The 11,718-nt window shown below is 40.8% G+C and overlaps 1 long non-coding RNA gene across 8 annotated transcripts in view; it reads right to left on the bottom strand.

The window, feature by feature from the left end:
- Positions 1 to 11,718, bottom strand: part of LOC116088441 — an 83,248-nt gene that overhangs the window by 35,564 nt on the left and 35,966 nt on the right. For 7 of the 8 annotated variants that reach the window (XR_004117890.1, XR_004117894.1, XR_004117889.1 and 4 more), the window contains 2 exons: positions 11,327 to 11,472; positions 7,933 to 7,998 (listed from right to left, as the gene is read on the bottom strand). This is a non-coding gene — a long non-coding RNA (uncharacterized LOC116088441). Of the gene's footprint in view, positions 1 to 7,932; positions 7,999 to 8,469; positions 8,653 to 11,326; positions 11,473 to 11,718 lie in introns of all 8 variants that reach the window. The other variant, XR_004117895.1, reaches the window with a different exon arrangement.

The following is an 11,718-nucleotide window of genomic DNA, read 5'->3' on the forward strand; positions in this document are numbered from 1 at the left end:
GGCTGTATATTTCTGTAACATATAAATCTCAAAACAAACTTTCAGTATCATTAAGATATATATTTTGTTTGATTCTCTGGAGTCTAGATTTTTAGAAGATGTAAATACTTTAATTATCTTTTCTCAAAACACAGAAACAAAACTTTTAATTATAAATACAAAGAAATTTATCTGGATGATATTTGGGTTCTCAGTATCTTAAAGTCTCTAAGTTAGAAAGTCTCTATCTCTGATATTTTAGCTGCATTTGACCAAGGACCAGCAGGCATCTCCCACTGGCTTAATGATAACAGACAATCGTACGTGCAAAACAGCCTCTTCCCAGCAGGTTTTTCTATTACTATCATGTTTTGTCCTCGTTTGACTAGACATGTTTTCCTCTATGTTTATAGTTTTATGTCTTCTTGACCTGCCAGCTCTTATGATATCTAACAACTTGCTTGCTCCTTCCCAGGCCTATGTGGGCCAGCTTGTGATGGATTCTTAGGCCCATAACTTTTCTTCCTAGTCAGCACAGGTCTAAAGCTTTAATTTTTCCTTTCATATGCAACTGCATTTCTAATTCTTCATGTTCACCTCCCAAGTGGAGTTACAGCACTGCTCGTCAGTAGGCAGTATTTGGATTAGCTTGCGTTTTAAAGTCTCTGTCTAATGCTGTGGTGATGGTCTGTTTTATTTCATGATTTATTCTCTCTCTCTCTTTCTCTCTCTCTCTCTCTCTCTCTCTCTCTCACTCTCTCTCTCTCTCTCCATCCCTCCCTCCTTTTCTCTGTCCCTCCCTCCCTCCCTCCCTATATTTAGTGACTGCTTCAAATAATTTTTACTTGCTAGTTTTCAACATTGGACCTATTTTAGTCTTTTGGCAGTCATGTGACCAGACACTGCAAACAGAATGGTTATAGGACCAGCACTTAGTTCTCACAGTTCTAACAACTGTATAAAGTCCATGATCCAGGAGTGGCAGAATTCTGTTTGTAGTTATGTTGGTCCTTACATGATGGATGGGATAACCAACTCTCTAGGCTGTCTTAGCCCTTCATTCCTGTCATGAGGGTTTTTCTCCGATGACCTATTCCTCCCCTAAAGCTGCAGGTATCCCCTAACATTACCACACTGCTGATTATACTTCAATAAATGAAGTAGAGTTGGATATGAAAACTGAGGTTTAGTTCATTATCATCATGGCAGGGAGCATGGCCGCATGCAGGCAGACATGGTGCTGGAGAAGTAGATCATAGGTTTACATCTGGATTTGTATTTAGCAGGAAGATAGAGAACAACTGAGAGAAACCGTCTAATTAGGACTTTTGAAACCATTAAGTGCACCCTAGTGACATACTTCCTCCAATAAGGCTATACCTATTCCAACAAATAGTGCTATACCCTAAGAATTCAAGTCTATAAAGCCTATCTATAGGGGCCTTTTTTTAAAAAAAAATTTATTGATTCTTTGTGAGTTTCACATCATGCATCTCTGTCACTCATCTCCCCATCCCTCTGTACCTTCTCTCTACCCTTGAAACCTCCTATAAAAGAAAACAAAAAAAAAATGCAAAACTCAAAAATAAAAAACCAAACAAAGAATAGGAATACAGCATCATTGTGGAAGCTGTAGTGTGTCACAGATATACCCCTGTAGTCATACATCACTACAATAAGTCATTGGTCTTTTCAAGGGAGATCTTGGCTTCTGTGTTGTCATGCATATTGGATCCTCTCTGGGACTCTGCCCTTTTATCTTGTTGTTGCTCTGTGTCATGGAGATCCTGTAGCTTTGGATTAGCAGGACTGGCCTTTTTATGTGCTCCAGATGATGTAGATTTTTGAGGTGGTACTACTCAAAGCCCTGGAACTGGGTCTGGGACGTAGCTGTAGCTGAGGTGGTTAGCTTACCCGCTCTCTCAAAATCCACACCCCCAGGGCAAGCTCTCCAGCACTGCTCTGGCCGCTCTGTACTGCCATGGGCAGGAGGCAGGGTCAGCTCTCCCATTCTCCTGCCTCAGGCTGGCTCACCTCTACCCAAGGCTCAGCTCCACCATTTGTTTGGTGCAGTCAAGGCAGAGGCCCACTCTCCCAGTGTTGCAGCCAACAAGGAGCTGGGCAGCTCTCTTGCTCTCACACCTCAGGACTGGGGCCAGCTGACCCACCCTCATGACCCTGGGTGGGTAAGCTCTTCTAACTGCTTCAGGTGGTGAAGACAGATGGGCAGAAGGCATTACCCCATGCACACAAGCCATTTCACTGGAGAAGAGAGGCAGGGCCAGCTCTCCTGACTGTCTCCAGTGGCAGGAGTCAAGGGAGCAGAAGGCATTACCCCTTCACACACTGTCCCCCTCCCCCATCCCAAGCCACCTCACAGAAGACAAGTGGTAGGGCCAGCTCTCCTGCCCATTCATATTCAAACCTCCGGACTTGTACTTCCTAGATAGTATCTTCTTCCCTCCTAGTCCAAAGCACATACTCTTATGACTTCCTGTGAAGCTAAAATTTCCTTCACTCTCTTCACAGCCTTTCTTTTCCAAATGTTTATGTTAACTCACAGGTTGGGTTTCAAACCTTTCCTTTTCCTCTTTCTTTCAAGAATTATTTATTTCATTTATATAAGTATACTGTAGCTGTCTCAGATACTCCAGAAGAGGGCATTGGGCCCTCCTACAGATGGTTGTGAGCCACCATATGGTTGCTTGGGAATTGAACTCAGGACCTTTGGAAAAACAGTCAGTGCTCTTAACAGCTGAGCCATCTCTCCGGCCCTCCTTTTCCACTTTCATTTGACTTGCTGCATGAATTGTTGGCAGGTTGCTGTATAAGGTGCTTGAGAATGATACCATTTACAACAGTTCATTTTCCTGAACTGGTTTACTCTGCTATGTTTGGATTGGTATTTGGGCTTGGTATACATTTCAGGATTAAAATAATTTGCTCTAGATTTTTGGCATAGCTTTGCTGTCTTCCAGGAACTAAGATTGTTAGAGAAAAACTCTACACTTCATTTTTTTTTGCTTGCCACAACATTTTAAATCTCCTTATTTTATTTACTTAGTTCTCCATAGAGAACTTTCTAGAGTTTTTATTGATTTCATGAGCTGAGGGAATGTATAGATTTTGAACTGTCTTCTCAAAAGTATTTGCATAGAGAATATAAAAGATGTGTCCATCTTTATTCAGGGCCAGTTGCATGTGTTGTGCAGCATTAGTGCAAGGTTTGGGAGATTTTGCTTGAAGCCCATTATACAAAACTTGTGCTTTTCAAGGTCAAAGTTTCTCAGGTGTGATATAACCTTATAGCCTTGACAACTTATATCTTGGTTTCTCTTTCTTTTCCTATTTTTCTTTTCTTCTCCTATGGGATACATGATGTGTGTAAAACGAAAGCCATGTGAATATAAAACTAGTTTTGATTACATTATTAAAAAGTCCTTTGTCTCTAACCTAGATGCATTGTATGCTCTGCTAGAATTTATGGAATTGTGGCAGGGTAACTTGTTAGTTTGTAAATTGTATGAGATCTGAGACTCTTTATAGTTCTGGACCCTGGTGATATAGTGCAGCCCTTTTACATTTATTTGAAAACCACTGAATGAGGGCCTTTTTTTTTTTCTAAAATTAGGGCTCTCTAGAGAAAGAGTCCTACTTATATGTATGCATTATATATGTATATAAGTCAAGGACATGGTTTATTATGTGAATTTAGCTTATGCAATTATGAACTCTAAAATGCCCTGGCATCTTCAATCTCATGTCCCAGGTGAGCCAAAAGGTACTTCCAGGCTATATCCAAAGACCATGAAAGTGGGAGAGATCATAGTCTGAAAGTGAAGGGGCACAGAACCAAAGCAGATGATACGTGATTCTGATCACAGCAGCAGGAGGATGCTCAGGCCAAGCAGGAAATGCTCAGTCTTAGCTTTCAGTGTTTTGCTTAATTCTTTAGTTGGTTTGGTTCAGCCTCCAGTGCTCGTGAGGAAGATGGTTACCCCACTCTCCAGATTCAAATGTCTCTATCTTTTAGAGACACCTGCAGAGACTCAGAGGAAAGTTTGGCAGATCTGTGCATCCCATGACACTGTCAAGCTGATGCATAAAACCGTCATTTCCTTCATCTTTTATGTCTGAAGCCTCCTGCTCTTCAGTTCATGACAGTTCCTCACACTATTGGTTTTCTTCGTGTTGTCACAGGACTCTCACTTTTAAAAATTATGAGCCGGGCAGTGGTGGCGCTCGCCTTTAATCCCAGCACTTGGGAGGCAGAGGCAGGTGGATTTCTGAGTTCGAGGCCAGCCTGGTCTACAGCCTGACTTCCAGAACAACCAGGGCTAAACAGAAAAACCCTGTCTCCAAAAAAACAAAAAAAAAAAAACAGAAATTATGTTAGTTAAATGTTGGATCATCTGTAGGTGAGTCCATTTAAAAAAAAATGTCTTATATCTTATTTGAATGCCTTGGTGTTCTATTTTTATAGTTTATTTTGAATTGATATTTCAGCACTAAATTAAAGTTATTATTTTCAAGTAGTTATGCATCCGTATTCAGTGGTTAGAAGTGATATGGTGAGATCTAGCCTCTGTGAGTTTTGATGGCTGCCATCAATGGCAATATTTTGCAGAATCTGCAGTGCGGTGTCACATCTAGGACCTTGATATTGAGATGCAGAAGGAAGACTTTTCACTTAAAGGATCCTTCAGCATAGCCTTTCATCGCCACACCCACCTCCTCTCCCTCCCTATGCCTTAGTCCCGGTAGCTACTAATTCATCATCATTTTTACATGTTTGTCTTTTCAAGAATGAAATAAATGGAATCATATAGTGTGTAAAAGTTTTATATTGCTAGTTTCACTTAATTTAGTTTCCCCAAACATCATGCAAATTGTGTATATTGTTTTCTTCTTATGGCTGGGTGAGATTTCATAGTACTGAGAGTCCACAGTTAATTTAAAAGTCCAACTAATGAAGGACATTTGAATTGTTTCTAGTTTTGAATATTATAAATATAGCCACTGTGAAAGTTCTTTTACAGATTTTTATCTAACTATCATAAACCTTACATATTTGAGATAAGTGATTCAAAATATAATTGCAGGGTGCATATGGTGGTTGCATATTTCATTTTATAAGAAACCTTTCCAGACTATGTGTCTATTTCCACTAGAACACTGTTTATCTAATCTCCATCAGGATATTTCTATTCTAATTGAGTTGAATATTATAGCTGATACCTAGATATTCCAAAGACTTGCAAATTTGCCTTTATCATAGTAACTGCATTCCTTATATTGTTATAAAGAAGATATTTACAAATTTAAAATTCATAATACTGGTTTAAAGAATCCAAAGTAATCCAGCACTTGGGAAGCAGCAGATGGGTTGCTGTAAGTTATAGGCCAAAGATTTCCAGGCAAGCTTTTTAGACTGCATCAGGATCCTTTCTCAAAAAATTCAGAATAACCACAATTGTATTCCATGTAAATAATTAGAACATTTTATCACCTTAAATGTAAATTAAGGCAAATATAGGAATAGAAGCTTATTTTCATATATATTGTTGAAATGTATTTCTACTCAAGACATAGAATATGTATTTTTACATAAATGTCACTTTCTCTACTTTGTGATATGTTCAGAATTACAGTGTCCAATTTTTTGTGCTTATAATGAGAGGTGGTCTCTAAAATGGAGGGCCAGAGAGATCGTCCATCTTGATCAAGATTTCTATGTGTGCTTGGGCAAAACACTAACGAAGAAGCTTTCAGGGTTTGACATTGTTTTTTTTTTATGGGCTCCTCTGGGCACTGACTTTGTTTAACTCTCTATGTGTTTGTGGGATTTCTAGTAATCACTATCTAGAAGCAGATTCTGCAGTACACACACACACACAAACAGAGAGAGAGAGAGAGAGAGAGAGAGAGAGAGAGAGAGAGAGAGAGAGAAAGAAATACCCAGAGACTTACACACGCATACACACAGACACACACTCACTCACCCACTCACACATATATAAACATACCAACATACACAGAGACTTACACACACTAACACACACACACACACACACACACACACACACACACACACACACACACACAGTCATGTTGCTAGGATTCTGGATCCATGCAGGTGTTCTTCGTCCCTCTCAGCCCTGACTCCAGCCTTACTGAAACACCCACTCCAGTGTTCATCATCAGGCTCCTTCAGACAGAGGAAGGGGAGACTGGGATTTCAGCAGCTTCATTTCCAGGCTTTTAGTAATTCTGCTTAGGGCAGAGCTGTCTTCCATCTTTCCCTGTGTCTGCAGTCTCACTCTGCACAGGTGTGGGTGGAGGGCATTCACTGGCTGCCTCTGCATAGTCCCTTCTGCTGCCCTCTGGGTTTGCTGTGCCTGTTCACGTGGCATCACTTCTCTTTCCTCTCAGTGGCCTGTGATTCATGTTTCCATCAATCTTTCACTATATTTATCTATATTTGACTTCTGGCCCATGATCTTTCTTGTCTTTTGATCCCTTTTCAAATGAAATTTATTTTACAACTTAATAGAATTTTAAAGGGATAGTAAATCATCATTTTCATTTGGAATTTTTAACCTTTCCATACAGTAGTATCTGCTTACAGATGACAGTCAAACCAACAGAGGCAAACTGTACTAGCAGTGATGGGAGAATTTTCTGGAAGGTATCAAGAGTTCCAGACAGAAATAGAACTTACCCAGAATGTTAAAACAAATGTGAATAAATGTTTATAGAGGCCCAGACAGGATTTAAGGGATAAACAAAGTGTGTGTGGCCCTCTGTGCATCGAGAGTAGAGAGACATTACTATCTCTAAGACTAAAAGGAGAAAGGTGATGACAATGTTAGCTGAGCCTGCAGGAAGGATGCCAGCATGTTATAGAGAGAGGCAGGTATTAGCTAAGAGACAACAAGACATGCAAGAGGAGGAAAGAAATACTCTGGCTTATTTCTGGGTCAACACACCACAGAGATACTTGCACACCCATGTTTATAGTAGCTGTATTCACAGCAGCTAAGTTTGGAGCCAATCTAGGTGTCTTCACAACAGAGGAATGGGCAAAGCTTTTTATAGTCCTAAAGAGCAAAATTATGTCTTTGTAGGATGAGAGATGAAACCAGAGACCACAATGTTCAGAGAGTTAAGCCAAGGCCAGAAAGACAAATAGTACAAGTTCTCTCGCAATTGTAGTTCCTAGATTTTATATGATTCATAAAGTCATGTATGTTTATATGACATGAAAGGAGAACAAAAATGTCCAAGGGAGGAAAGGGGACTAACAAAAGTGCAGAGGGATGATGAAGAGAGGGTAGGGGCTCTGAAATGAAGGTGCTCAATGTATATAATGTATGCTTGTGTGAAAATGTTCTCCTGTAACACAGTACTGTGACACATGAATATATATTGTGAAGCTTGAGTGGTGGGTGTTTGGACATTGTCCGCAGCCTTTGGGTGACCTTCCAGTGGACACAGGAAGTAAAAGAACTAGAGTCTGAAGAAGCCTTGGTGAATTTCTGGAGTCCAATAGGTAGGGCTGAGGGAAATCGAGGTAATAGATCTGGGAAAGGGGGGTAAATGGGACCACAACAGTATAGAAGATTAATGTAACTGTAGGAACAACACGAGCTGGTAGTCCTCAGAAAGCCTGGGAACTGCTGCTTTCAGAAATCTCAGCATCTCTTTAAAGCTGTCCTGCTGAGATTTTGTTTGGATACAATTTTGTTCCCCATGTCCCCAGTCTCCACAACTCTTGGTTGAGATTATTCATGAGATTATGTTGCCCATGAGTCTTCCAGTGTACACACACTGGCCAGGTGTTCGTGTGATCTGTGGTGTAGATTAGGTAGTTTGATTTGAGTATAGGGGTCCTCCCACTTTCAGAGAGGGATGCTTATTAAGCAGGTACTCAGAAAGGTGTCAGCTACTCACGTGTGTGTTGAGCAGCTGCTTCCACACTCCACACATCTGTCAAATGCCGGGGATTTCTCCTTCCTCCTTAGAACAGAAAAAGATGGTTTATTTTAGGCATGGTTCCCTAAGGACAGCAGTGTAAGAAGTGTGAAGTATGTGAGAAGGTTCGAGTGACAGCACTAAGCAAGAGCGTACGAACTGTGCATAGCAAGAACCCGAGCTGAGGCCATTGTGCACAGCGGTAATGATGATCCTGGGGTTACTGCAAAGGGGCCTCCTTGTTCTTCACTTTATGGAGAACTTCGTCTGTCATGGGGACACTCTGTGGCATGTCACAACTTTGTCTGCAATGCTAGAGTCATCTGAGAGAGCATGCTTTAAAACCTTTTAAACAAAACTTATTTGTGTGTGTGTTCGTGTGTGTGTGTGTGTGTGTGTGTGTGTCCCATGAATGCCAGAAGGGAATGAATCCCCTAAAGCTCTTGTGAGATGCCTTATGTGGGTGCTGGGAGTGGAGGTAAATGAGAACAAATTTTTTTTCAGTCCCCCTCCTACCTCCCGTGGTGTAGCTAGCGGCAGCACGTAAAGCTGAGAATGAGAAAGGTCCAGCTGTGTACAATGCATAGGGGCCTGTGGCGGTGGCAAGATGGAGGACTGGCCCCATTTCAGCAGGGGCTTCTTCTCATTGGCTTCCTGCTCCTTTTAACTCACCCTTGGAGTCCAATCCTGGTCCAGCCGCTGTAACGGGAATGAGTAATCTTTATAAAATGATAGGGCTGGACTCTTCTTTTTAAGTCTAGCATTAAATTTTGTCTTTCCTTCTTTTATGTCAAAAGTGGCTGGAAAAGGACCTGCACAACTCATCTTGTAGGGACAAGGGGAACTGTGCCTCTCCTAAATAGTCAAACATATACTTTCTGATGCTAGGGCATCTGCGATGCTCCCTTAAGGTTCCAGAGGCACTCGAGTTCCTTTTATATAAGGTAAAGGAAAAAAAAATAGATAAATGAAGAAAGGACATAGCAGTTTAGCCAGGAGTAGAAAGTAAAACAAAAATAAACAGACCATAATTCAAGACCTCCCTTGAGGTGCCCTCAAGTCTTGCACAAAGCAGATGGGTGTAAATAGAGCCCTATTTGTGCTTGGCGATAAGACAGATTATGTTTCTAAATATTTTGTATATAGTTGGAGAGATCATTGAATGTTTATTTTTAAGCCCCTTTATTATTTACACCAAATTTACTGGCCGTGAAGCACATTAGACGCCAAAGTGTTATTTTTAGCCAAGAAAGAGAAATATAAATGCTTCTGTTTCAAAGATCCACACTGCTAGTCAGGTCCGGACAAGCCACATGCTGGGTCTTCTTTTGGAGACAGACGATTGTTTGGTAGTTTTGGTCAGGGAAAAAAAAGCTTAAATGGATTTATCAGAGGTTAATTAGCAGCTCAGAATGACAGGGAAGGCTAAAGCTAGGCTCCAAAGGTCCGAAGGCCACCGCAAAGCTACCAAATGGGGGACCGAAGTGGGGCACCAGGCTATGGTGCTACACGCAGGAGGTTAGCCTGACCAGAAGGCCCACACAACAGTACGCTTCGATCAATCAGAGAGTTACCTGGAGCCCCCCACGCAAGGCAGACTGCAGAATATGACTGCTAGCTTCCAAGAGAGCTCAGTAACGAGCACACAGCATGTTTTACTTATGGGTTTCCCTAGCCGGGATACAAAGATTGCTCATTTTCTGCCGCTATAAATCTGCCAAGAAAATTCCCCAGGACCTGTATTATGTTCTCTGGGCTACAAACCCAAGAATGAGATTGCACGGGCTGAGGGTATTCCTTTGTGGATTAAATATTATCAGAATGTTACTCTCCAGAATGCTGCCATTGGCCTAATATAAAAAAATGTATATTTATACATACTATGATCACAAAATATGAGCAGGTTACTTCCGCTTTTGAAGGAGACCTAATACTAAATACACCTAGCACATTTAATTTTTTTCTAACTATTGTGCCTAAAGTAGTATGCTTAAGTAAGACAAACTAGTAGACTATTAGTACTTGATTAATATTATTTTTTATAGAAGTGGGAGGGCTGGGGGCTGAAGAGACAGAGAGAGAGCATACTGTTTTCAGGGGCCTGGGATGTGTATAGTTAAGTTTTTGTTTAAAAAGTAGCATTTCACAGGATGAAAACCTGCAGGTTGATGACTAATATGAGTGTACCTCATGCCACGGCTAAATACTTAAAAATGGTTAAGATTCTAATTTTGTGTTACATGATATGTTATATCCACAATTAAACTTAAAAGAAAAAAATCATGGCTCAGTAGCATTAGGTATTCATGGGATATTTTACGCCTGGCGATGAATTTAGCCTGAATTCCATTTCTTCCCCCAATGTTGCTTTATTTTCTGAATCTTTCTAGGACATTGCTATGGGTGGATTCCTCTTCTCTTTTCCACTCCCATAATATGACAGGTGTTGATTTAATGAGAAAAGAAGCAACTCTGTGAGGTATGATTGCAAAATCAATTGTGGGCATCTCTTAAAGAAGGCTGTTTTGCGGCCTCATTTAGGATTTGTTCTTAAGAAAAAAGCTCAACTCAAACAAATAGTTTAGGTAACATGAGAAAACACTGTAATTGGGTTTACAGGACACAATCCAATTCCTTGTTGAAATCTGTATGGAGAGGAGCCAGCCTGATGCTCTCTGTGCAACATCCTCTTTGTCAAATTGCTGGCTGGAGCCAACCTTTGCCATGCTGCCTCATAAACTTTTATAGTAACTGCCCCATTACTGGGCAATGGGCAGAGAGTGATGGCAGGCAATGTGCTTGTTTTAGCTTTAAATTCACCCTCATTTAAGTCTGTCTTAAACACAGAGCAAGAGGAGCATGGAAGTCAGGGGCCCTCAACCCTTTCCAGGCTGGGTGGCATTTAAAGTCCATTGCAGACACTATGAGAAGAGGTAACATCTCTTCCTCTCTGAGAAACGCACCCTGGGGTTGACAGCTCTTACCACCAGGACCTGTACAGTGAGTCGAGTCTCCTCTGCTGCCCCTCTGTCCTCCCCGCCACCCTTTCTGCTTCCATCATTGATGGAGATCGCCATCAGCACCGTCCTTCTTCTCTGCTGCTTTTATGGATGTAAAAATGATGACTCCGTTTCTCAACTTCTTTGCTAGGCAGTACTTTCTACTAACTTTGCCTCATAAATTTTATTTTTCGAGTCTCCTAATTATCTTTCTTGGTGTTTTTCTGGATCGCTTGCAAGTTAACATAATACTGTAATTTAGTGATTCTGATTTTTTTTTAATGACACTCAAATCCGTTTCTAAATGGTTTTTAGATTAATGGGTAAATCACTCCTTTGTACACAGCATTCATCTTAAAATACCATTAACTCACCTCCTAAATCTTTGTGGTTTTTGCTGACAGAGAGGGAAAATGGTCACTCACAACACTTTCTGTGCAGCTTTCAGCTTTCAGCACAGAAAGCTTGTTACTCTACGAGGCTTCTGATCTTCATGGAAAGTAAGGCCATAGCCGACAATCTGTAAATACATGATAATAAAAAAGTGATGAATCAGCAAGATGGATAAAATTAGGAGGCTTTGAGAAAGATATTTGTTATCTTCTTAGTTTACTTTTTTTTTTTAGATATTTTCTTTATTTACATGTAAACTTCTCCTTTCCCAGTTTCCCTTCCAAAAAACAAAGAAACAAACAAACAAAAACAACAAGAACAAACCCCTGTTGCCTCTCCCCTCCCCCTGCTTGCTACCCCACCCTCTCCCACT

The sequence above is a fragment of the Mastomys coucha genome, unplaced genomic scaffold (assembly GCF_008632895.1).
Source record: "Mastomys coucha isolate ucsf_1 unplaced genomic scaffold, UCSF_Mcou_1 pScaffold14, whole genome shotgun sequence".
Classification (NCBI taxonomy): domain Eukaryota; kingdom Metazoa; phylum Chordata; class Mammalia; order Rodentia; family Muridae; genus Mastomys; species Mastomys coucha.